This window comes from Podarcis filfolensis, assembly GCF_964270895.1.
Source record: "Podarcis filfolensis genome assembly, chromosome: 9".
Classification (NCBI taxonomy): Eukaryota; Metazoa; Chordata; class Lepidosauria; order Squamata; family Lacertidae; genus Podarcis; species Podarcis filfolensis.
In genome coordinates this window covers 23,462,935-23,488,820 of record NC_139610.1, presented here as the reverse complement: position 1 = coordinate 23,488,820, position 25,886 = coordinate 23,462,935, and the positions used below count along the sequence as shown (strand labels likewise).

The 25,886-nt window shown below is 42.8% G+C and overlaps 1 protein-coding gene across 4 annotated transcripts in view; it reads right to left on the bottom strand.

Annotated features, from left to right (window-relative positions):
- Positions 1-25,886, bottom strand: part of DLC1 (DLC1 Rho GTPase activating protein) — a 241,822-nt gene that overhangs the window by 166,373 nt on the left and 49,563 nt on the right. The window lies entirely within an intron of this gene.

Sequence of the window (25,886 nt, the reverse complement as noted above, 5' to 3'; positions counted from 1 at the left end):
ATTCTCTCCCAATAAGTGGATTAGCATCTGAAGAAGAGCAGATCTCTCTCTCCCATAGTCTCTCTCCAGTGACTCATTACCAGATTTTGCTCCCATGTCCTCAGCTGCACCAAAACATGACATTCACAAATTCACATTGGCCAATGTCTGTGATATGTATGCTTACTTGAATGTAAGTCCCACTGTTTCCAGTAGGACTTACTTCCAGGTAAGTGGATGCAAGACTGCAGTCTTAAATTCTTTCTTTGTATTACAAAGAGTTCAACATAAAAAAGGTATGGAAAATCTAGTAATTTAGTTCAAAGCTATAATATTTTGAGCATACTATAAAGCTGACACACAATAGAAGCTGATTCCAGGAACTTCCTGTTCAATAGTCCATATAAACCATGAAAGGGGAATTTATGGCCCTCTAAATATTCTTGGACTCAACTCCCCGGTCAGCATAGCAAATGGAGAGTTGTTGTTGGTCTCCCACAGGGTTCTCCAGTCCTGCCATAGACAAATGGATCGAGGTAGGTTAACAAATCAGTTCCTAAAGTGAAGTGGGATAGATTACAAATCTAGAGCCTCTTCTCAAGGTGCCCACACCTCCTGAAGCAAGGCAAGAAGTGTCAGGGGAAAGAGCCTTTTCTGTGGTGGCACCCCACTTGTGGAACTTTCCAGACACCTGGTGCCATGTCTTAAATTCCTTCAGCATCAGGCAAAGACTTAATTGTTTAAAATATACTCAGCCTTTTTCAGTTCCATCTGCATTTACCAGTAAGTTGCTGCCATTTACTTCTTTGAGTCTTTGCTTTAGTGTTTTACTGATATTTTATATTTTATTGTTTCATTGTTTTAAAATGGGAGTTGCTCCCAGTTTGTGAGGGATGTAAGTACATAAGTAAGTAAAAGAAAATATAGAATTGCTGGAAGATACCTGATGCAGTTTAATCTCTGAAGCGGAACAGTTTCTATATTGCTCTGAGATTGAAGGAAGAATGGGGGAGATAAAAAACAACCACACACCTCCTGGTAAAGTATTTATAGTTTTGGGACTAATATAGTCCCACCCTCTATATTTGGCAAAGGTGGGGCTAGCACATTGGGACACAGAAAGCTGAATGGATTACTTGTGCGGATGTTGCAGATCTCTGTCTCACACTGCAACAGTGTGAAGTGGGGAACCTAAATATTTTACTTTCTGGGCAGAAGATCACAGTCTCTGTGACTGCTAATCCATTTTGATTTTCCCATTATAAAACAAGACACATTGTAAACTGAACAAAACTCCAAAACACTTCTGCGTATCATTCAGACTCCTTTGGGTGACAGATCATTACCCAGATACTATGCCTATGCATTTAAAGCAGGAATAGGAAACCCCGGGCAGCATGGCCAATGGTTAGAGTTAATGAGGGTTGTAGTCCAGAAATGTTTGGTGGGCTACAGGTGCCCCATGAGACAAAATGCAGCCACAACAACTCTGGTTTTTCTTCATTTGCCTCTTCACTGGCTTATCAATTAAGCGGAGAGCACAATATTTGCGTCACACATTACAGTGCAGAGAAGAGCAGACACTGGGCTGCAATTTTCAGTAGCCACCACATGTCTCGAGTACAGTCTAATTTTGCCCTCAGGGGCATGTAGGCCTCCCACCGTACATCTTATGAAAACTTTTTTGTTGTTGTTCCTTTGAAATTCCCCTGCTATTTCGCAAAAAACGCCAAATTTGACCTTGACATTTCCAGTCAATAAACCAATTTATTGAACCAGTCGAGGTCAGAAGGTCTGAGAATGAAACACAGAAAATAAGATAGTATATTGCGTCATTTAGACCAAGCAAATGAAATGTCAAAAAGATCAACTATTCAAACATTTGCTGAAATGACAACATGTTACTCCCTTCTCCGGCCCATATGTACTTCCCTTAAGAACTAAGAATATCAACCAAACTATTGGATAAGTATTATTTCCTTTAAAAACACAATAAGGAGTGAAAACATATTATTCCATCACTTCTTCAGGCAAGCAAGCCCCATAAAACTTAAGGTCTTTTTTTGTGTGTGGGGAAGGGGTTGCTAACATACTATCAACCCAGCAGGATAACATGCCTTACTGTAACTTATGAAAAATGCTTGCAGCTAAAACATAGCTTTGAATTCACTATGGACCTTCCTCGATAGTTTCCATATGCTTTAAATTAAATGCATTCCCAGGAAGTGATTTAACATTTTTGGCAAAAGAGCAATTAAATGGGATTTTCCTGCTCAGCCAGATGGGTCCAGTGCAGCTTCGCATTATTCCAAACTCCTGATGAAACAAAAGAGCTGTACTAATAACTTCCACATGATCAAATTATACACTTTTGTTTAAAAGAATCTCCTTCTAGATCTTTTCTATTTCACACATGTGACACTGAAACTCAAAACAGAATTACTAATTATGTCGTCACTATTTAAAACCGCTCGTTCTTATTTGTTAATATCTGTTGCAGTTAGCTAACACCACACAGTAACTATTAGGGTTGTCAACCATTTTAAAAGTTCATTAATCGTCTGACCATTTAATGAAATACAGTCGTACCTTGCATCCCGAATGCCATGCAAGTCTAATATTTTGGCTCCCGAACGACACAAACCCAGAAGTGAGTGTTCTGGTTTTTGAACATTCTTTGGAACCCAAACATCCGACGCAGCTTCTGCAGCTTCCGATTGGCTGCAGGAGCTTCCTGAAGCCAATTGGAAGCCACACCTTGGTTTCTGAATGTTTTGGAAGTCAAACGGACTTCCAGAACGGATTCCGTTCGACTTCCAAGGTACCACTATAGTCAATTTTGCTTTAAATACATTACTGAATACTTCTGACAGGTGTCATTTCCCTCCTCTGCCACTGCCACGACGAGGCCACTGTCACTGCAAAGCTCGTTGAGGCCCAGTGAGGCTCCTGATACACTTCCTGAAGCCGGTGCCACACTGGAAGTGTACTTCTGGAAGTGCTGCCTGGCTTCCTGAAGCACGTCAGTGGGAGCAGAGGGCCTCCAGGCCTCAGCAGATGAAATATACTTGGAGTCGAGAGTGGATTTCATGCTCTTTATTCAGCTCACAGTGGTGAGGAGGAATGGAAGTTCCCCCAGAATGTCTGCCTTGTATACATTATTTACACAATGGGCCCCACGTGATTGGCTAATTCTGGGATTCACCTGTAGGCCAATCAGGTTGTAGATTCACTTCCACCTGGAGCTGGATTGGGTGGCTCCTGTGGACCAATCAGACTGCTGCATTCTGAATCCTATTGTTCTAGGACCAATCAGACTGCTGCATTTTGTTTTTTTTATTATTAAATATTTATTGGTATTTTCGAAAAACACACAACAAACAAAAACAAAAAATAAACAAAATAAAAACAACACAAAAAAGCATATTCGAAACTAAACAGAAAAATAGAAAAAACACATACAGTTTCTGATACTTATTTTCCTCAACCTTGTTTCTCAGACCTCCTCACACCTCCCCTTCTTGTATTCCAATTTAAATTGTCAATTCAGCAAGTCCTTAACTTATTTCTTCACCTTAACTTAAACATTTATTCTAACATACTGTTATTTTACTTTACTTCTTTTTTCCATTTCCTCCATTTATTTTTAACAGCCTTATTTTCACTTAATTTAAAAAAAAAGGAAAAAAAACCAATTTCACCTTATTAAAATTACACATCAATACTTATACCTCATTAATTTATTCTTAAACCTTTTTCCTAAGGTCGACCAAAATTTCCCTTCCACGGTTTACCCAATTTCCTTACCACTAACAAAATATAAAACAAACAAAGCAATGCAAATTATCCTTATGTACCCTTTGGATTCCCAACCTCCACCCACCCTTCTCCCGGTTCCAGTCCCCAACCAATATCCATCAGTCTTTATATTATTTATTTAGCCTGGAGATCTCAGGTCCGAGGCCCTTATGTCTCTCTCAGTTCCTTTCTGCCGGTCTCTTTGATAGACCTTGATGTTAAGCCCCAGGTCTCGGAGGGGCTCCGGCCCAACAGAATCGGTGTTGCTTCTAGCCAGTCCTCCATACTTAAAAGCAAAAGCAAAGCCTATGGGGTATTCCAACTCTTGTTTCAAATTTCTTTCAAATCCAAATGTCCCCACAGCTCCAGCTTCCACCTTCAACAAATTTATAATCCTCAGGTCTTCAGATCTCCTCAAAAGAGGATCTCTCCATTTTCCAAACTCCCAAACAAACCAGGCTTTCCGCATCCAGTTTTTATTGTCCTTTTTTATCATCATGTCAGGCCTCATATTGTAGCTCTCCTTTGACTCCTGCAAACCTCCATCTCCTCCTTCGTTTTCTTCAAAAAGAACATATTGCTCCATCATGTCTACGCTTTCGGTTTCATTTATTTGTTCAGTTGAATAGGCTTCCTGTTTCAAATCCTTATCAGACTCCAAGCTGTTGTTTACTGTCCAGTGTAATAGCGATACCTCTGTAGACAAAGCATCGTACTCATCTTGTAAGTTTCCCAAGAGAACAAGTGCTCTGTCCAATTCTGCTTGGAATTTAGACACTCCAGCCATTTTTGTAATGTAGTATCCTTGTTACCCCTCTAGGGGGATTTAATTCCTTGATCTTCCTTTCAGCTCAAAAACCAAAAGTCCAGTTATTTTGTATCAACCTTATTTTCAACAAGTTATCCTGAATAAACCAGCAAAAACAGCAGAAACAATGTTCTCTTTTTCCAGCTGACAACTAGCTGACTAGCAGCTCACTTGACAGCTGTCAAAATCTTCCATGCAACAGGCTTTCTCATCGGACGTTCCCGGGTCTAGGGGGGGGTGTAGTTTCAGCTCCCAAAATTCTTTTTATCCTCCAGAATATCTTCTTATAATGTCCAGACCGTGAGGTCAGGATCTTTTGTTAAAAAAAGCAAGAAACAGATTCTCTCGACCTTAGCTGCCCAGTCCTTTGCTTTAAGTTGTTTACAAAGAGGGGGGGGGGTGGACTTCCTTTTTAGCCCCTTCCCGCTCGTTCCAAATCCAAGATAAGAAATTTTTTAAAGTTCCAATCTCCGTATTACTCACGGGTTGATGTTTTAGGATCCAATCAATCTTAGAAGAAGTTGGCGCTCTCTGTCAATGGCTTGCGGCTTCACTCCGTAGACGAGGGAGTACTCTCAGCACCACGCCTTACCCTGCCTCCGTTCCGAAGCCTTTAAAAAGGCTCCGTCGCGGATTGGGGGGGCGCAAATGGTGCCCGCCGAGTCTCTGTGTTCACAGGCATCCGCGCCTGTGATTTTAAGGGTCCCCGCTTCGCCGCAGCGGCCAGACCCAGACGCTACGGAGCCGATTCCCTCCGGAGCTCGGAGGGAATCCGCCATTAAACAGTGGCACCAACCCGGAAGTCCCCCAGACTGCTGCATTTTGGATCCTATTCAACTCAGTGCATAACAGCAGAGGTCTGGTGGAGGCCTTGCAGAGCTGGCGTTGCCTGGCAGAGACCTGGCAGAGGCAGCAGCAGAGGAAGTGGGACTTCACAGATTGATCTAAGAAGCTGGGGTGGCTTCTGTCAATCAGTGATGTCCTGGGGAAATGGAGGTTATTGGATGTGAAACCTATTAACTTTTTAAAACCACAAATGTTCTGGTTTGTTCTTGTCCCACTTTTGTTGTCCCTCCAGACAGCAATAATGTGGTAGCATTGCAGAAGAAATTGAAGCAGAATAAACCCATCACTAATGTGCTATTATTGTGTCAAGTCCATGCTGCAGAACATACACTAGGCTTGCCATATGTCAGGAAAATTCCTGATATACCCTGGTTTCCAGGTGTAAAAATGGCGCCAGGGGGAATTTTGCTGAATCGGCAAAACGTTAGGGGAAAGCTGGATGTATGGCAATGGAAAAAGCAGCTGAAACAGCCCAAAAAGCTTGAAATCAGTAATTTTGGGTCAGGTTTCCAAAAGAAGCTTAACAACTTTGCAGGTGTCAGGAACCCTAAACATACCTTCAATAGAACACCAGTCTGATGGCCCCATAGGCAACTCTACTGTGGAAATGCAGTTCAGATGGCCATCTTCAGTGCACACCTTGAATTATTGCATATGACATATAGAAACTGAGCAGGCCTAACCTTTCTGAGATGGCATCATCCCCATGCTGGATAAACCTGCATCTTATTTTATTTTTGCCTGCCATGCAGCTATTAAGAAGCTCTGCTTCCTCCAGAAAGTATTCATCACACAGCTGAGGCAGTCCTATCTATCGTTTCACCTGCTTCCCAGCCAAAGATGTCCCTGAAGCAAAGTACAGACAATAAAAATGATAAAAACAAGATCATAAAACAAGAACTAAAGGCATGATAAAGCAGAGCCAAGCTTAAAACCCAACTGGCTGAAACAGAATATTTAAGTCATAAAAGCCTTCCTAAAACAGAAGGCTTTTTCTTAGCCTCAGTGCTCAGGCCACCTGCGAGAGCACAAAACACCACAGAGTTTACCACCTGCAATGCCTCTAATGAGCTGTTAAGAAAGCCTTAACAGTGGTCCTTAGACTTGAGAGTTTGTGCATACCCTCCAACACTTGTTCAATGAAAATAGGGACGTCCTGTTGCTGTTGCTGTTGTTGTAGTAGTAGTATTTATGTCCCACCCATATGAATCTGAACGGGTTTCTCCAGCTACTCTGGGCAGCTTCCAACATCAGATTTATGTTGATGTAATTGCGAAGACAAGGGACACGTGTGGCGCTGTGGGTTAAACCACAGAGCCTAGGACTTGCCGATCAGAAGGTCGGCGGTTTGAATCCCCGCGACAGGGTGAGCTCCCGTTGCTCGGTCCCTGCTCTTGCCAACCTAGCAGTTCGAAAGCACGAAGTGCAAGTAAATAAATAGGTACCGCTCCGGAGGGAAGGTAAACAGCGTTTCCGTGCACTGTTCTGGTTCGCCAGAAGCCGCTTAGTCATGCTGATCACATGACCCAGAAGCTGGCCAATAAAGCGAGATGAACGCCACAACCCCAGAGTCGGCCACGACTGTACCTAATGGTCAGGGGTCCCTTTACCCTTTAATTGCCAAGACCTTCCCCCCACCACAAAGAATCCTGTGATTAATTGTTTGCCTCTCTTTAGAGGTCCCCCAACCCACCCATTTCCATGAGGAGGCATTCCTTGAGATCTCCAGTGACCAGAGCATTTATGGTCAAAAGGTTAAAAACAACCCTTTGAACTGGACCAAGAAACTTACTGGTACCCAGTACAATTACTTGAGAATTGGAGTTAAGGTGTTAGCTATGTCAGCAACACAGCTGGACATGCACATTTTGGACATGCAGTAGTTGCTGAACACATTCCAATAGGGTGCCCACACTGACTGCATTGCAGTAGTCTAGCATTTACCCGAGTGTTCCTCACAGCGGCTTGGTCTGCATTGTCAAAGAACAGACACAGTCAGCATAGAGATGTCAGAAAAATCATTGCTGGCCAGAATCGAGTGGCAAAGATGGACTGGGGAGGCATAGCTCCATGGCAGGTTATATGTATTGCCTGCAGGTTCAATCCTCGCCATCTCCAGGTATGGGTTAGGCAGTACCCAAGTCTGAAACCCTGGTGAGCTTCTGGGAGTCAGTGTAGACAATACTGAGCTAGATGAATCAATGGTCTGACTCAGGTCCCATCTACACTATACCTTTAAAGCAGTATCATATCCCTATTCATCTCACAAAGCTACAATTTAACAGCCAATCCCTCTCCCCAGAGAACTTGGAAAATTAAAGCTGTATGAGGGAATCGGGGCTATCCCAGCAAGTCACAGCACCCTTAACAAACTACACTTCCCAGGGTCCTTTTGGGGAAGCCATGGCTGTATTAAATGGTATAACACTGCTTTAAATGTGGAGATATAGAGCCTCCATAGAAGGCTATGTTCCCTATAGGTCACATAGGAGTAATGAACCATACAGGAGGCACATTAGACTAGCCATCTAATAAAGGAGGAAACATGGAGCATATATTATCTATGAGTCACCCTCATCCCTGCCCCCTCAACTGTTCTAATATTAAATATGAAGCAGATGCAGATCAATGGCATTGTGGATTATGAATATATTTTAATAACATGAAACAACCATTTCGGGTCTCAGGATAGATATTCATTCATGAGGCAATAGAAATAGCCCAAATCACCAGAGTCATGTCTGAACCATGTGTAAAGTACTCTTGAGGCTTTGCAATAAACTTTAAAGATTCCACGAGAACATCACATTTGTAGTTGCTGAAATAAGAAGGGAACATGAGATTTTAATTACCAGCCCTTAAGATACAAGTAGACTTTTTATTTTCTAGCAATTAAATTTGCCAGATTTTGGGGTTTTATTGATGCGTTTGTGATTGTAAAAGGTTTTGCAAGATAAACATTAGCTAAACTAATGACTTTTAGCTTGAGAGGAGAAAAAGATCTGCTGTTGCATAAATGAACCCCAACAGAACCTTCGCTGATGGATGAAAAGCATTAGGTCTCTAGAGGACAGTCCCTTTCTAAGGAAAACATGTCAGATCTTAGTTTTGGTAGTCTGCTCTCTCTGGGAAGAAAGAAATACAAAAGGCTGGACTGCAAGTTAGACAAATTCCGTTTCTACAAATTTTATCTAGCGCTGCTGCGTGAACAACTAGCTGGCTGCTTTTCACATACAAGCAAATTCAGCCCAGCAATTCAAGCTGGCCTGGTGAGGTCATAATTCTTGCTGGAGAGACTGAGATATACATATCTAGATATAGACACTGCAGCATTGTGGTTAGTGCAGCATCTGCCATGGACTGGGGGTGACAAGCCTGTTATACACAAGCAGATATCTACCTTCTATTTCCTTTCAAACACAATTCAAAGTGGGGCATCCAGACAAAAAAGAAAGAAAGAAAAAAGGGCAGAGTTCTTGAAAGGAGAAAGGAAATTCCAACTAAACATACAGAAAAAGTTTCCGACAGTAAGAGCTGTTTGACAGTGGAACAATCTTCTTCGGGAGGTGGTGGGTTCTCTATCCTTGGAGGTTTTAAGCAGAGGTTGGATGGCCATCTGCCATGGATACTTTAGCTGAGATTCTTGCATTGGAGGGGGTTGGACTAGATGACCCTTGGTGTCCCTTTCAACTCTACAGTTCTATGATTCTTGCACCTTTAACTGCTGTTACACATAACTACTAAACCTACAGGAGCCCCGTCCTCTTTTTCACCTGGCCACACTAATTCAAACTGTTGCTTAAAACCCATAAATCCCTAATTGTCTTAGGTACCACGTCTTGGAGATCATGTCCTCCCTTCTGCCCCACTGTGATCTCCAGCATTTGCTGAGTATGTTTTCCCTTTAAGAAGAACTGTTTGCCTAAGTGGATAATGTCATCATGTTGTTGTTGTTTAGTCGTTCAGTTGTGTCCGACTCTTCGTGACCCCATGGACCAGAGCACTCCAGGCACTCCTGTCTTCCACTGCCTCCTGCAGCTTGGTCAAACTCATGTTCATAGCTTCGAGAACACTATCCAACCATCTCGTCCTCTGTCGTCCCCTTCTCCTTGTGCCCTCAATCTTTCCCAGGGTCTTTTCCAGGGAGTCTTCTCTTCTCATGAGGTGCCCAAAGTATTGGAGCCTCAGCTTCACGATCTGTCCTTCCAGTGAGCACTCAGGGCTGATTTCCTTCAGAATGGATAGGTTTGATCTTCTTGCAGTCCATGGGACTCTCAAATGTCTCCTCCAGCACCATAATTCAAAAGCATCAATTCTTTGGCGATCAGCCTTCTTTATGGTCCAGCTCTCACTTCCATACATCACTACTGGGAAAACCATAGCTTTAACTACTACAGGCCTCCTGTAACTGGGGAAAATAACATGGGGGTGTGGGGTGCAGGGACAGCCATGCTACTTCTGCCCCCAGTTTCCATCACCCTTTGAGCTGGAGGAATGACTATCTGAAGGGACAAATCCTCCTCTACTTGGCGAGGCTTTGATATTATGCAGAACCCTAGAAGGGGATGGTCCGATCACCAGCACCTGTTTTGTGTGTAACATCCCATTCAGACAAAACCGAACAATTTCCCAAGTTTTTAGCAATATTACTTTGCCGCCAAGCCTATGTGTTCACAAAAAGCTGCTCTGAAAGGTTTGCACTCCGGATAGAATATGCAGGAGGTTGGCAACGAATCTGTCTAGTTAACAGTTCCAACAGAATATGGAAATGTTTAGGAAAAAACACTGCGTGGATCAGATGACTCTAGAAGTTAAGCTAAGAGGACTGATTTGGATTGTTCCTGTAAAGGAATATGGTAGAAATAATAAAAGAGCAAGACCACAAAAAGGGCCGCATGATTTTTGGAGTATACAGATGTGAGGATCAGGAAAGGGACCCCACCCAGTCCTGGTGGGGAATTGCTGCCTGGGTTTTGAATGGGAATAGCAGAATAATTCAGTGCTCTTGGTCACCCATTCAGCCAAAGCATACATTTGCGTAGGAAATACAAAAAGGTACATAAGAAGTAGTTGCCATTCAAACCCCAGATCTGCTAGTCTGGGAAGGTTCGATGCTGCTCATCTTGGTCCTTCCCAGTAGAGCCAAGGCTATGCTGGAGTCAATCTCTCATGTCTGCTGAGCTGGAGCTACACCAGCAGAGCTCAAGCTGGTAGAACTTAAGCAGGTGGAAGTTGCTTCCTATAGTTGGTTTTGCCACACCTTCCAACATTCCTGGGAGCGGGTGGCGCTGTGGTCTAAACTACTGAGCCTCTTGGGCTTGCTGATCGGAAGGTCGCCAGTTTGAATCCCCGTGACGGAGTGAGCTCCCGTTGCTCTGTCCTAGCTCCTGCCAAGCTAGCAGTTCGAAAGCACAGCAGTGCAAGTAGATAAATAGGTACCACTGTGGCAGGAAGGTAAATGGTGTTTCTGTGCTCTCTGGTTTCCGTCACAGTGTTCCATTGTGCCAGAAACAGTTTAGTCATGCTAGCCACATGAACTGGAAAGCTGTCTGTGGACAAACGCCAGCTCCCTCGGCCTGAAAGCGAGATTAGCGCCGCAACCCTATAGTTGCCTTTGACTGGACTTATAAGTCCAGGGGTCCTTTACCTTATTTTTTTAAAACCAACAGTCCTCAGATGAAAATAGGGACATTTCTCATTCCCTGCAACTGACCCTCCTTGACCCCCCCCCCCCCACTGCAGATCATTTCCTGTCAGAAGAAGAAATGTGAATGCCACCAACCCATCACCAATGGGACACGCTCCCACCACCCTGAGAAAGTCCCTTAATCCCGATTTTATTTTAATTTTTGGTAGATTTACAAACACACACACCAATAAATGAAAACTGGAAAGGGGAAAGATTGGAGGCGGAAGCACAAAGCATTTTAAACAAAAATCTGGACTTCTTGTGCGCTACTCCACCTCCCCCTTCTTCTAGCACTGTCCTCTGACTGCCCATCAGAACTGGTGCCTCCTGTGAGGCTGGGCCTTGACGACAGTAGTACACTAGTGTGGTGTAGTGGTTAAGAGCAGTGGACTCATAATCTGGTGAACCAGGTTCACTTCCCCACTCCTCCACATGCAGCTGCTGGGTGACCTTGGGCTAGTCACACTTCTCTGAAGTTTCTCAGCTCCACTCACCTCACAGAGTGTTTGTTGTGGAAGAGGAAGGGAAAGGAGAATGTTAGCCGCTTTGAGACTCCTTCGGGTAGTGATAAAGCGGGATATCAAATCCAAACTCCTCCTCCTCCTCCTCCTCCTCCTCCTCCTCCTCCTCCTCCTCCTCTTCTTCTTCTTCTTCTTCTTCCTCCTCCTCTTCTTCTTCTCCTCCTCTACTGTCCACCAGCTGCTATGAGCTGCCCAAGGAAGTAAGTTGGCAGCAGCAACCATGGAGAGGCAACAGGATGCTCACTTGCCCTGCCGCCATTTGGGACAAGTGCCAGCTCATCCTCCTCTTTGAGCTCGGCACTGGTGAGGGAAACAGGGACATTCCAGGATCAAAGCAGAAGCCGGCATGGCTTTCATATTCCTGAGATGCTCCCTGGAAAATTGGGGCACTTGGATGGAATGGGACACTCTGCACACCTCCAGCTAAAACGCCATAACTAAGGTTCATCACCTGCTGGTTAGACTTAAACACTGCTTTCTGCATTATGCAGTATCCACACCACATCTCTATATAAACGGATATTATTTACGGTGAGGAATTCATTTGGATATAGCATATTTAAATCCCTGGCTTGAAATCCTTGTGGTTTGTCTCCCCATCACAGAATCCAATTCCCGCCCCCCATCCCTAGTCAACAAAATAGAGCCAGTGTTTGCATCGGAGTCCTATTATAGTGGGGCCCCATGAGAGCATTTTGGGCCAGTTTCTGGGCTGACAGCCAGCCAGTGCTCATGCAGAGGTGGTACCTGAAACAGTTGTTATTTCCTTTTGCACCTAAGTTTCTCAGACATGTGATCCTAGTGTGTAGTAAAGTGGAAACATCCACAGCAAACAAAGGGACAGAGTTTCATATATCCCTAGTTGGTCCACAAAGCAAACAATAAAAGCAATCTGCAATACAACAACCTTTAGGATGCAAAACACAACGCTTGATAAAGAAAGAAAGCTCTCCCGTGCGTTTTTCTCTCCAGTCGCACAACATTCACATGTGCACACAAATATCTCCAGAGGATTTGAAAGGCACATTTTTAGTATTGTGTTTGGAAATATCCTATGTCCCCTCAGTGGGACATTTCTCAAGCAAGTATGTGGAGCATTGCAGTATTAAGTTACATCTCATAAATCCTCTTGACTTCACTGGGGCTACAAAGCATGCAGGTGGACTGAGGGCTTTATTCTAGACCTTCCCATAATTGTGCTGGCTGGCGGAACCAGCGCTGAGCTTTGCTTTGTTTTAATTTTCCCACTGAGACTATGAGAAAAGAACACAAAACAGTGTGATTGCTAGTTAGCAGGCATCAAACCACCAGACATGCAGTAGAAACAATAAGAAAATAATTTAACAGCTTTCACAGCTTCTGTGGGAACTTGGGATAGGCACATAAAGAAACCAAAGGCAATTATGAAAGAATTTCTCTTGTGCTTTGTAAAATAAGTCCCATATTCCATGTGGGTTTGTGCGATATGATTTATTAAGAGCAAAGGGGGCCACCTGTCATTCTGCAAGGCAATCCTATGGAATTTCATGGGTCTAACTGGCTGATAATATTATTAGACCACAAGACAGCAGGGAATGTAAATGTGTGACAGTTTTTACCCTCACTAAAATGAGGTTTTATTTTATTCTTCTGCCTTTTTTTTGTTGGCAGAGAATCACAACACACCACAGGCTTTGGGAGAAGAGCGACATAATTCATTTGCATGCCTTGCTGTTGAAAAAGCCCAGTCACACTGAAAATTATGGGGAGGCAGTATATGACTGAAACCTGTTACATTTATCAGACTTCTGCAGTGGCTTCATAAATGAGAACAATTTAGGGTGCAATCAGACAGTGGTTTAGTTCATCCTTCTCCCCCTTTCCTTTCTTCCAGCTGCTTTCAAACAATGCTGTGATGCTTCTCACAATTTATTTTAATCAGAATGGAGGCTGTGGAGGAATCTAGATAGTCCAGAATGCCAGCAGACCACATCCATGGCAAACATCACAAATAAGGTGGTAAGCAGAGTGTGGAACCACTGACAGCCCCCCTTTTTTGTGAGAAATAAGCACTGAATTAGTGTTAATGGCCAAGAGGGGGAAGAGAGAACAGTAATACATCATAATCATGCCGTAATAATCACGCCACCATAATCATGGTGCAATTGCCTTGAAAAGTGGTTTTTGCAGGACATTGCAATGGAAAAATCACACTGATGCAAGTTCATTGCTGAAACCTGCTAACAAGTAAAGATGACAAACTTTAACAAAAAAGCTTGTGTCTGAATATACCAATAAACTGGTTGCATTTGGATAGGCAGATGGGCTTGGTGTGAACAGAAGCTCAGTGGGGCTCATCTGCTGAATTTGTTTGGCCTTGGGGATGCCAAGATAAGCCAGCCTAGTTTCTGGGTCCTATCAGTAGCACAATCACAATAGAATTTAAGCTGTTGCTACGCAAACAAGAACAGGCTCGGTTTTCATTGGTTCCTAGCTGTACTTCAGGTTGGTTAGGGACTGGATTGCAATCAGCAAGTCATTTGGGGGATGAGGATGGGGGAGAAAATGCCCAAGCCACGATTCCCAAAGCAATATGAAAATCATCCTCCAGCTACCCATCAAGATGTGAATCTCTTTGAATTTTGTGATGCAGTTCTCTAACCCAAAAATGTATACAAAAATCCATACACTAGGGGGAGGTTTGCATAAAAACGCACCTATTGGTGTAAATAACAAACAGAATACATTATATCAGGCAGAATTGTGTTCAGAAATGTGTATATTAGAGAAAATGTGCACTAAAAGGCTGATGCAGAAATGCCATGGACAAAACTAGACAAATGAGAAACTGAGAGAAACCAAAATTGATATACCTGTCCACTCCTATTTGGGGAGAAGCAACCCCCAAGAAACTGGGACCACCAATGGAGACATAGCTCCCATACCAACATCATCATTATGCCACACACACACACACACACACACACACACACACCTGAACACACACTTGTTGCTGTTCAAATTGTTTTACAGATCATATTAGCTGAGGACAGATGAGAAAGATGAGTAGCTTCCTACAAGTAAAAAAGGTAAAAGGTAAAGGACTCCTGGATGGTTAAGTTCAGTCAAAGGCGACTATGGGGTGTGGCACTAATCTCACTTTTCAGGACAAGGGAGCCAGCGTTTGTCCACAGACAGCTTTCCAGGTCATGTGGCCAGCATGACTAAACCACTTCTGGTGCAACGGGACACCGTGACGAGTGCCAGAGAGCATGGAAACACCGTTTACCTTCCTGCCACAGCGGTACCTATTTATCTACTTGCACTGATGTGCTTTCGAACTGTTAGGTTGGCATGAACTGGGACAGAGCAAAGGGAGCTCACCACCGTTGCATGGATTCGAACCATCAACCTTCTGATCAGCAAGCTCAAGAGGCTCAGTGGTTTAGATCACAGTGCCACCTGTGTCCCCTAGCTTCCTACAATGCATAGCTAAAATAATTGATACATTGTTGTATGCCCTCATGAATTATTGGATGGTAGTCATATGAATATGGAATTATGAAAACCACATTCACCAACAATAGTTATGAATCTAGGATAACTTTGTACAATCTGATCAGAGTAGCATTCTGCGGCATTCAGCAGGAGATGGTCTGGAGAAATTAAAGATCAACCAAGCTAAACCCAAAGCAATTGTTCTACAATCTCTAGGACATTCCTACTTGGTCCCTGTAGCTATGTTGCCTATGGTACTAATCCTGTGATTTAACAAAGATTGTGAAATCCCAAGTAACATTTCAGCTGTTTTCAATGACCTCTGAGTCTTCCTCCACACTGAATATCCTGCATCTTCACAATTTCACACCCCAGTGTATGCCTAAAGGATAGGAAAGAAAAGCAGCCTTAACAACCACTCAGATAAGAATTTGTTATCTGAAGGCCAATTCAGACACTAGGAAAGAAAAATCAACACCCAGAACCATTCTCTAGGGCAACCTTCTCCAACCGGGTGCCCTCCAAATGTTTTGGACTCCAATAATATCTGACCATTGGCCATGCTTTCTGGCTGATAGGGGGTTGCAGTCCAAAGCCTATGGAGGGAATTCAGTTAAGAGAAGCAATGCAAAGGTCAATTGTCTGACATGGAAAAGTCCAGCTCAGCTTTCAGAAGTGCGGTGTGTCAAGTACATCCAAATAATGCTTCAAATTAAAAGCTTACCTACCAGAGAGGACGTTTCTGTTCTAATTCTCTCCTAGATAGGTTAAAATGTTAGGGGGCGCACACACACCTGAAATCTGAGGTGGTACAACCATGTGTTAGAGCAATATTACATCACAAAATAAAGATTGTACTCAAATTTTCATTTGCTTTCCATTTCCTCTGATCCCAAAGGAAATTGCCACACATTTTGCAACCATTTTCTTGAAGAAATCACCACAATCCCACTGCTAACACCATTAGATCAGAAAAGTAGGCATGAGTGGATGAGTCTACAGCTCACCATGATCGAATGTTGCACAAAGTAGAAAGGTTTGTTTCTTACATGGAACAACCAGGATGGTCTCTCTCAGATATTCTCTAACGTTCAACTTGCCCAAGTAAACATGGGCCACTGGCTCAGCCCATAATGAGGAATGCTGCTTTGGTACTATCTAGAGCAGGGGTGGGAAATTTCTGCACCCACAGGTGATGTTGGACTTCCTCAATTCCAGCCAGCATGACCAGTGGTCAAAGATGGTGGGAGGTGGATTCCAGCAACCTCTGGAGAGCTCTATATGCAGAAGCAAGAGGGAAAACTCTTTTTCCAAGGGTTGAGAAACATGTCCCAGGTGATCTAGTCCTGTCTTTCCTACTTCTGCCTGGTTGGTCATGAATCTTGGAAAGCTCAACATCTCTCCTCCTAGAGAAGACACATTGCTCTAGGATGCTCCAATGTGGATGCTTCTTCATGCACAAAACAGCTGTCCATGCCTTCTCAACCTGTTCAGTTGGATCCACCGCTTCCTTATGGATGCCAGAACAGGCATTATTATTATTATTATTATTATTATTATTATTATTATTATTATTATTATTTAGAACAGCATGCATATGGGTGGGTGGGTGAGAGATAGGGTGGGGCAGGGGTTAATACAAAGTGGTAATCGCCAAGAATAATGTGGTTGTGGGAGTCGCCCCAGAGGAGTACTGTTATGCTTGCATCTGTCTGTCGGAGCAAAAATGTGCTGTCTCAAGCGAGGCCTATAGGGAAGAAGAGCTATACATTTCATCAATATTTGAAAGGTGTCCAGGGACATTTTCCAGCACAACTGCAGAGCAGAACCCAGACAAGGCTATTCGGTGAGGCATAAGGAAGGACTGGAAGACGTTAAGCTACCTAGACTAAATAGGGAGCAAAAGTTCAGGTGCTTTCTTAAGGAGCTGACAGCCCTGCTGTCTTGAACGGAAGCAACAATCATCTCAGCTTGACACGGCTGCAGAGCATCCCCAGAACCTTCAGTGACACAGCAAAGTCTCACTGGCTCTGCCGTTTAACATTTCCGATCAATCTGAATCAATATCCTCTGTAATAGCTGAAGAAAAAGTGGGGGAGGGGTCAGAATACTTACACACCTATGCAAAGCGTCTCCATATTCAGGACATAACTGTAGGCAATTAGACACCTAAAACTTAGTTTTTATTCTCTGGCACACAGAAACAACGGCAGTGACATCAGTACACATATAGTGGTACCTCGGTTTACGAACTTAATCCAGTCTGTTCTTAAACCAAAGCCATTCTTAAACTTGAGGCACGCTTTCCCTAATGAGGCCTCCCGCCACTGGTGCCCTTCCACCGTTCAGCTTCCGTTCGTAGACTGAGGTAAAATTCGCTAACCGGAACACTACTTCCGGTTTTGCGGAGTTGGTATACAGAATAGTTCGTTAACTGGTCTGTTTGTAGACTGAGGTACCACTGTAGAGACCTATCCGTATGTATATGCTAAGGCCTATTGTACTGAGGAGTAATGACCCTGGAGCCAATGGAATGTTCCAGATTCTGTCACATTTGAACTGTGGAATCTGATGAGATTCTGAACGAGGCAGGGGAAAGGAAGCTGGAAAAGTCACTAGACATCCAGAAAAAATTGTCCTTGTTCACCACATCTTTTCTGGAATGACTCTCTCTCTCTCTCTCTCTCTCTCTCTCTCTCTCTCTCTCTCTCTCTCTCTCTCTTAAATGGCTTGTTTCCCAAACACCTATCCTTTTCAGTAGGTTACCCCCCAGCCCACATGCTGAAACAACACGTCACTTTTGCAGTTGCTAAGCTTCATCATAATGAACCTCACTCATAATGAACCTCACTCACTGAACGGCCAGCTTGCCTTGCGAAGAAAGAATGTGGCCTGGCTGTGTGTGGCAAAGATGCACATCGCGCCAACTCTGATTCACTTGCACAGCCTAGGAACAGACTGGAAAGACATTTAGAAGCACGGGCAAATTAACTCTTCCCAGTTCTCTTTTTGACTACGAGGAAGGGATGTAGCTTAGAGGCAGAGCATCTGCTTTGCATGCAGAAAGTCCCAGGTTCAGTTCGTGCCATCTCCAGAGGACTGGGAGAGAAACCTGGAACTCAAAACCCTGGAGAGCCGCTGCCAGTGTAGTCAGGATGGAACTGGATGGACCAATGATCTGAGTCAGTATAAGGCAGCTTCCAATGTTCCTACAATTTGTATGAAAGCTCCACCTTTTGATGATATGTACTAGTGTTATTAGGGATGCGGGTGGCGCTGTGGGTTAAACCACAGAGCCTAGGACTTGCCGATCAGAAGTTCGGCGTTTGAATCCCCACAACAGGGTGAGCTCCCGTTGCTCAGTCCCAGCTCCTGCCAACCTAGCAGTTCAAAAGCACGTCAAAGTGCAAGTAGATAAATAGGTACCGCTCCGGCGGGAAGGTAAATGGCGTTTCTGGTTCGCTGCTCTGGTTCGCCAGAAGCGGCTTAGTCATGCTGGCCACATGACCCAGAAGCTGTATGCCAGCTCCCTCAGCCAGTAAAGTGAGATGAGCACCGCAACCCCAGAGTTGGCCACGACTGGACCTAATGGTCAGGGGTCCCTTTACCTTTACCTTTTACTAGTGTTATTAGAGTATTAGGTTCTAGACTCGCAGACCTCAGCCAGCTTGCCTGACTCTGGCCACCCAGTTTGTTGTTTTTTTATTTGCCCAACTGTGAGATTTATGTCAAGCATATTTTATTCACTGATGTGTATCAGTGCATTGTATATTTATTTTTTTAATACACACGTCTTCGGTAAGGACAACCTTTACACCAGTGGCTACATAGAAAAATGTACAATGGCTGCCAGAAATATATGTGAGAACACTCTTTTGCAAGTTTCTTCACGTTCGGTGGTTAAGTAATACCGTAATTCGCAGAAGAACAAGTTTGCAAAGATCCAAAAATTATGGTAACCTCTAAAACAATGAGAAACTAGCTCCCCTATCCATGTGCTTCTCATACACGCCTAGATTGTTTGCACATGTGAGGTTCTCAATTATTCGGTGCAAGAGAAGCCATGTGGCAACCACCTCCTAATTTGAAATGAATGGAAACCCAGTCTGAGTTGGGCGTTTTGTGAATGCATTGACATTTCAGCATCTGGAATCAAACCCTGGAATAAGAAATGGAACCGAGCAGTGGAATCAGAAATGTACAGTACCACCAGCATGTGTCACAATATTATAACTGCTCACTTCTGAATTTCCAGGCATGCTTATTTCCCCATACTCTGCATATTACTGTGTAGCTTTCTAAGGACACAGATTTTGGAACATGGGAAGCTGCTTTATTTTGAATCAGTCCAATTTGTCCATCTAGCTCAGTATTGTCTACAGTTTGCACTGATTCTTCTTTCTGAAGATGCCTGGACGTTCTGCATGCATACCTTCCCCATTCATACCTTATGGAGAATAACTTTAGGAATTAAAAATAACAAATTCACACACTGTGTACAGATGCAACTTTCTTAACTCCCAATAGAAATCCGTCAAAAACCCCATGCATGCATATGTAATTTTAATGTTCAATTTTTCTTTTGAGAGATGGATATATTTACAACATTGATAGGATTTTCCAGTGTTGACGCTCACAGCACATCTGAACCTGGCAATGTTCTTAGAATGACAGAATTTTCCATTTCCTCATCTAAAATACTTTGCAGTCCATATCAATAGAAGTTTTGTTGTCAAACTTTGGCAGGTAAATGGAAGAATTTATTAAGCTAATGAAGCCAATTTCCAGAGCTCATTAGTATGCATCTCTTTGTGATTCTTGTGAACGGGGGGCGGGTGCGGGGGGGGGGACTTTCCTCAGCTATTGTATTCAGCATGGCTGAACAGGATTAAAAAGTGGATTATTCTGTAGTTAACATGTAAGTGGCTTTGTGTTGTCATTCATGGAGGTCTATGGGAATGATCAAACATGTTGGAATAATGTTTCAAGATGAATTTGGCTAATCTGACATTTGAAGATTGCCCAAAAAACTCTTGGCTGATGTGTCCAGTGTCACTCGGATAATTCTGGATTTCTTCTCATTGCCTTATGTTAATCAGACCAGATTTCAGTCTTGCTAAATTGCGGCATAGTGACTGCAATTTTTTCTTCATTATCTTAGGAAGGGAAACCTCAACATCAATGAAAATTTGGAATAACTCATTCTGAAAGTCTGTAAGATCATGTTCTCCAAACCATGGCAGTGCTTTTGTAAACTTCCCCCTAAACTCAATTATGTTCTCTGCTGTGGGTAACAGTCTGCCGGGAGGTAAATGTATCAGGAAATTGTTAGATATGCCACCAAATTCCACTGAAGGCAGAGCCTAGCAGCATATTTGTGGCTCTGCCTGTACTGGACTCAAACCAGAGCAGAAGCTGGATTTACTTGAACCTGGTGGGTTCGGCTGCAAATCTGGATGTCTTCTCCAATTTCCTAGGCTGCGCCTCACATGCAGTGAAGTATCTGATGCTGGGATGGACAGTGATGCCAAGTGCAACATCAGGGCACGAAGTGGGTCCAGAGAGCCATCAGCAGAGAAGCTGTCAGGGTGGATCTGTGGGGCAGCTGCAGGGTTTGGCTCCCCTCTGACATCTCCATCAAAGCCTGCATCCAAACTGGAAACCTCATCACCCTGCCCAGTGCTGGACCACCTGCCTGCTTCTGCCTCTTTGCTATCCCTCAAGCTTCCAGCTTCTAGTACCTCCCAACCTGTCCACTTCTCTGAGGTGTGGCCAGTATCCAAACACCAGTGGCCATATGAACTGAATCTCTGGATTAAAGTTTGCTGCTGGAACTGGCAATAATAATACTTTTTCTTAGTTCTGGCCAATGAAGAGCAACATATTTCTTAAACTTTATATATATATATATATAGAGAGAGAGAGAGAAGGAACTTCTCTCTTACTGAACAGATTCAGCATTCACACTGACACTAAGTGGGTCTCAGGTCAGAGCCTGGATGGGAGACAGTCAGGGAATCCCATGTACACTACAAGATTCATGATGGAAAGAAAGATGGAACACAAATAAAATAAATAAATCTGGACTGCTGATATAACTTGCTATGATTTCCCTCCCCTTTTAGCCATCCGACTTATTCCTTCATGTCAATTTCATCACACTACTGCCCTTCCTCATTTAAGATTAATCATTCTCTTTAAACTGTTGGAAAGCTTGGGCTTTCTTTCCTGTTTTATTATATTCTCTGACACCTGAAACTTAGTAAAGATATTGAATTCTGAATTAATCTGACAGATCTGATTTCTGACTAATAACACCCGCAGAGACTTGAGATTGGAAGCTGGGAATGCATTAGGAGTCAAGAAAGCGAAAGCTATTAGAGGACCCAAGGTCCGTGCAGTATTTTTGGTCAAGCACACTCACCTGGTCCGCATCCCTGCTGGCTCCATGACTGACCTTCAGGCTTTGAGTCATAAGACCTGAAGAAGAAATCTTTGACCGCACACTCAGAAGCTTCTATGTGAATGAGAGCCTACTGATACAGGGTTCCTGCTTATGTGCAGGGCTCTAAGTGCATCCAGCTGATTATTCAAAGATTCCCCCTTTTGATCTTTGTGCTCTATGTGCAGAGACTGGTGTGAAGGTGGAAGGAACTGTTAGACATGTCACCACTTTCCCCTTCCTACATGCAGATAACTCATGGAGGGCATGCCTGATCAGGGCCTGAGTTTGTTATAGAAGCCTGGATATTTATTTTGGGGTCATGACTGCTTATAACATTGATGCCACAGTGCTGTGTTGCAAGTAATACAATTTGCCAGGACAAACAATAACCTCAAGCATCTAAGAACCTTTCTTGGTGCTTGGCAGACAAACAGTGAAATCCTAACCATGTCTACTCAGACATAAGTCATATTGATTTCAATGGGTAAGTGGGGTTAGGATAGCAGCTAAAGTATATTTTATTATCCATGCCTTAAATTCTTTGGATCTTAGATACATGGTTTCATATACGCTGTGTTCACCACCATCAAATTCTGAATGTTGCGCAGCAAGGATGGCCAAGATTAGTGTGGTGGCTAGACTCAACTGCACCACTTGTTGATCCTTGAATTTAAGAGTGGGGAACTTGTGGCCCTCCAGATGTGATTGGACTCTCATCTGCCCCAGATTGCATGCTAACGGTCAGGGCTTGCAGATATAGTGCACCAAATAACATCTGGAGACCACAGGTCCCCCAAATCTACCGTAATTCATGGGTTAATTTTGTAGCATCAAAAACTTCCACACAACATCAGCTGTCATATGGATAGCAAGTCATTTATCTGCCTCAATATTTTTTTAAAAAAGATTCTAGATGCTTAAATGAAATACAGACCACTACTTGTTCAGTTTTGGGAAATAAAACTTCTGCTGACATTTTGCAATGCCAAGCTGCCTTTTCTAGCTAGATTTTATTCATCAAACAACCTACAGAAACTTGAATGGCAGACAATCCTGCCACCTGTTTCTTATGAAGGGATGACCCTAATTCAAAGCAGAAGGAAGCAATCAAAAATTTTATTTATTCAAAAAGAAATTGCTTAACTTTGAATGAAAATTTTGGCGGTGCTTTATTTCATTGTTTGACCAGATGAAACACATCTGTGAACCAGCACATAAGACCTTTGGAGGGGTGTGTGTGTGTGTATTTTGCTTACTATTGTGACAATGTCACTGCCAACTATACCTCTTATTTCCTATTTAGAACTATCTGAAGTGAATGGGTCAGAGAAGACTCAATGAAAATTATGGACATGACTAACCTAGATCCATTAATTTCAACGAGGTTACTCTGAGCATAATTTAACTGGACATAACCGATTATTTCTATTATGTATTTTGTCAACTGGAAACAAATGAAGTCCAACCAATGTATTATAAACACATGAATAAAAAGGTTAAATGAATTGTTATACATAATAATTAACTTGGAGATTCTGCTGAGTACAGGAAGAGAACGAAGCTATTCAGTTTACTTTTGCATGTAATATCAATCACCCTTAACTGGAGGGAAACAGAAAATTGTTCCATAGACATTCACTTAACTCTTTCTGCTTTCCTGTAGTTTTCTAAGCATATTTTCTCAGTTTCTAAGCATATTTTAATGGGTATTTGCCCACTAATTCTAGTCATTGTCTGACCAATTAATTTTACTAAGAGAGGCTGTAATCTGATGAATGCTTTCCTGAGAGTAACCCCCACTGAACTTATTAGGACTTACTTCCAATTAAACATGCACAGGGATGTGTGGTTTATTAGGAAAATGATTAAAACAGACTTTGAAATGGGATCCTTAACATCCTTCATCCTTTCTGTCTGCTTTTGTATCTTGCACACCATAGATTTTCTTGATGCAAGCAGTAGATGGCAGCATTCAGTGAGTTAACTGAACCCAACAGAAAGCTAGACTATATGCTACAGTTAGAATGCAGAGTGGTCCTACTAAGCCAATATTTTAAGTTTCATAAGTGTCCATGTACATCTCAGCTGAAATGGCTGCAAAGACACTTCCTTTCTGACGTGCTTTTCTGTATGCAATACTCACAGGCTGTATACAAGCATACCATGTTATGTTTGAAATTGGCATGGTTTGAATATTCTGTCACCATAGCAATACAGGTGTACTATTCTCTTTAGTGGTACAATCATCCAAAGAATGAGCTTATCCAGGTTTCAGTTTCATTGCACCTATTCAGGGGACACCTCCAAGGTACTGTGCCCACCTCTCCTTCCTGCTCCACATTATCTCCCTGTTTCTTGGGGCTGAGTCCAAGATGAGCCAAGGACTTGGAGCCAGGAGGTGTGATGCAGGCTAGTGGTCACAACTGATGAGCAAGGCAGGACCAAAGGACAAACCAGAAATAAGAGTCAGAAACAAAGAACAAAGGAAGAACAAGTCAGGAGTCAGCAACGTACCAGAGTTTAGGAAGACCTTGCTGTTCAAGCTAGGCCAACTGGATAAGGGAGCCCACTTTTGCCCAGAAAGTTCTGGTAGTCAGCCTTGGTGGGCAGAGTAAATAAATCTAAATGATTCTTCACTGAGATGGCTTCTTCCTGCAGTTCAGTGGTTCACCACATGGGGCAGCCACACATAGATTCCAGCAGCACCTGACACCAACCAGGGTGTCCTTCTCAGGTGAATTAATCAATGCTATGTTCTTCTGTGTTCCATTCTGCAGTCACTTCCTTTACTTCAGTCATCATTTTAAATTGTTTGTTTCTGCTCGTCTGGGTTCAGCAGCTTTTGCCCATCTGACAAGTATTTTGGTCCAGTGCTCTCTTTATTTTTCTATTTTTAAAAAAATCTTTTTTATTCAATTTTCCACTATACATTTGAATTCAAACATTAATCATAATCATCAACATTTAGGATTCCCTGAATTCTTAGACTTCCCTCCACCCCTCCATGGTTTCCATTATCAAACTTTTTCTACTGCATCATATATTCTCCCTATTTTTCTTAAGGTAATCCATTTTTACCTTAGTTGTTGATACATTACAAACATTGCTCAAATCCTGCCAAAGTTTTTAGTTGTTTACAGTGTTATCTTAAGTAAATTGTCCATTTTTTTCCATTCCTTATTAAGTTTCTGTCTTCTTAGTTTCTGATTTTCCTGGTCATTTTCACCATTTCGGCGTAGTCCATCATCTTCATCAACCATTCGTCTCTGGGCGGGACTTTATCTTCCTCTCCTTATTTTTCTAAATGATCTATTAGTATGAGATGGATGAGGTTCTTGATCTGATTGGTACATGGAGTTAAGAGCAAGTTCAGTGTGTGTGTGTACTAAACCAAAGTTGCCCTGTTATTTCCCAGAAGTCCCAGGTGGATAGCAATGGAGTACCATACCAAGAAAAGCGAGAGGCCCTGAAACACATTTGCAGCTGTGTCAAGAAACATAATGCAAATCTGGTACTGGTCCCAACAGATGGCTATGGCCAACCAGGTTGCATTTGTGCTGCAATAGGAACACAGGAAGCCAGCCGCTTTTGGTCTATCATGCTTAGCATTGTTGATTCCAACTGACAGTTGCTCTCAGGAGTCTTTTCCTAAGCCCTCCCTGAAGATGGCAGGGGTGGGACCTGGGAATTTCTACATGTGAAGCGTGTTTTCCACCACTGAGTGTAGCTCAGAGTGGAGCAATAGACCAGGGGGTAGATGCTGCGTTTTGCGTCATATGAATGATGATAGATGCATCTGCATCTGGCAGTCTTTTCCAAATTTGGGAGGAGTTTTTGCAGCAGGAAAGATCTTTGAGGTTAATCTGCTAGGTGCTTTGGGTTGGCTGATTCATTCATCTTTTAAAATGAAAATCTGTAGATGCTGACTTGCTTTTATAAATCCTTTTTGCTGCCAAGATTCATTGCTGATTTTATTGTCACTGATATTTTTAGTGTTTTAATATATTTTTCTAAGCTTCCCTATAAGACTTTCTGAAAGGTAAAGGAATATATCAGTAAAATAACTAAATAAAGATTGGTCTGGTTTGTATTATAAAACCCACTGAACATTTTGTTGGCCAAACTGTTGGTGTTGTATGTGCTACCAAGCCTTAAATAACTGGGGACCCAGTTATCTGAAAGAGCAACACTTGCCATATCCGCCTGCACATGCATTGAGATCTGCAAGAGAGTCTTTCTTGCCATCCCACTGCCAGGGAAAACCTACAATATGATGATAGAGAATATAGTCTTCTTCTTTTTTTGGGAGTTGTGGAATTCCTT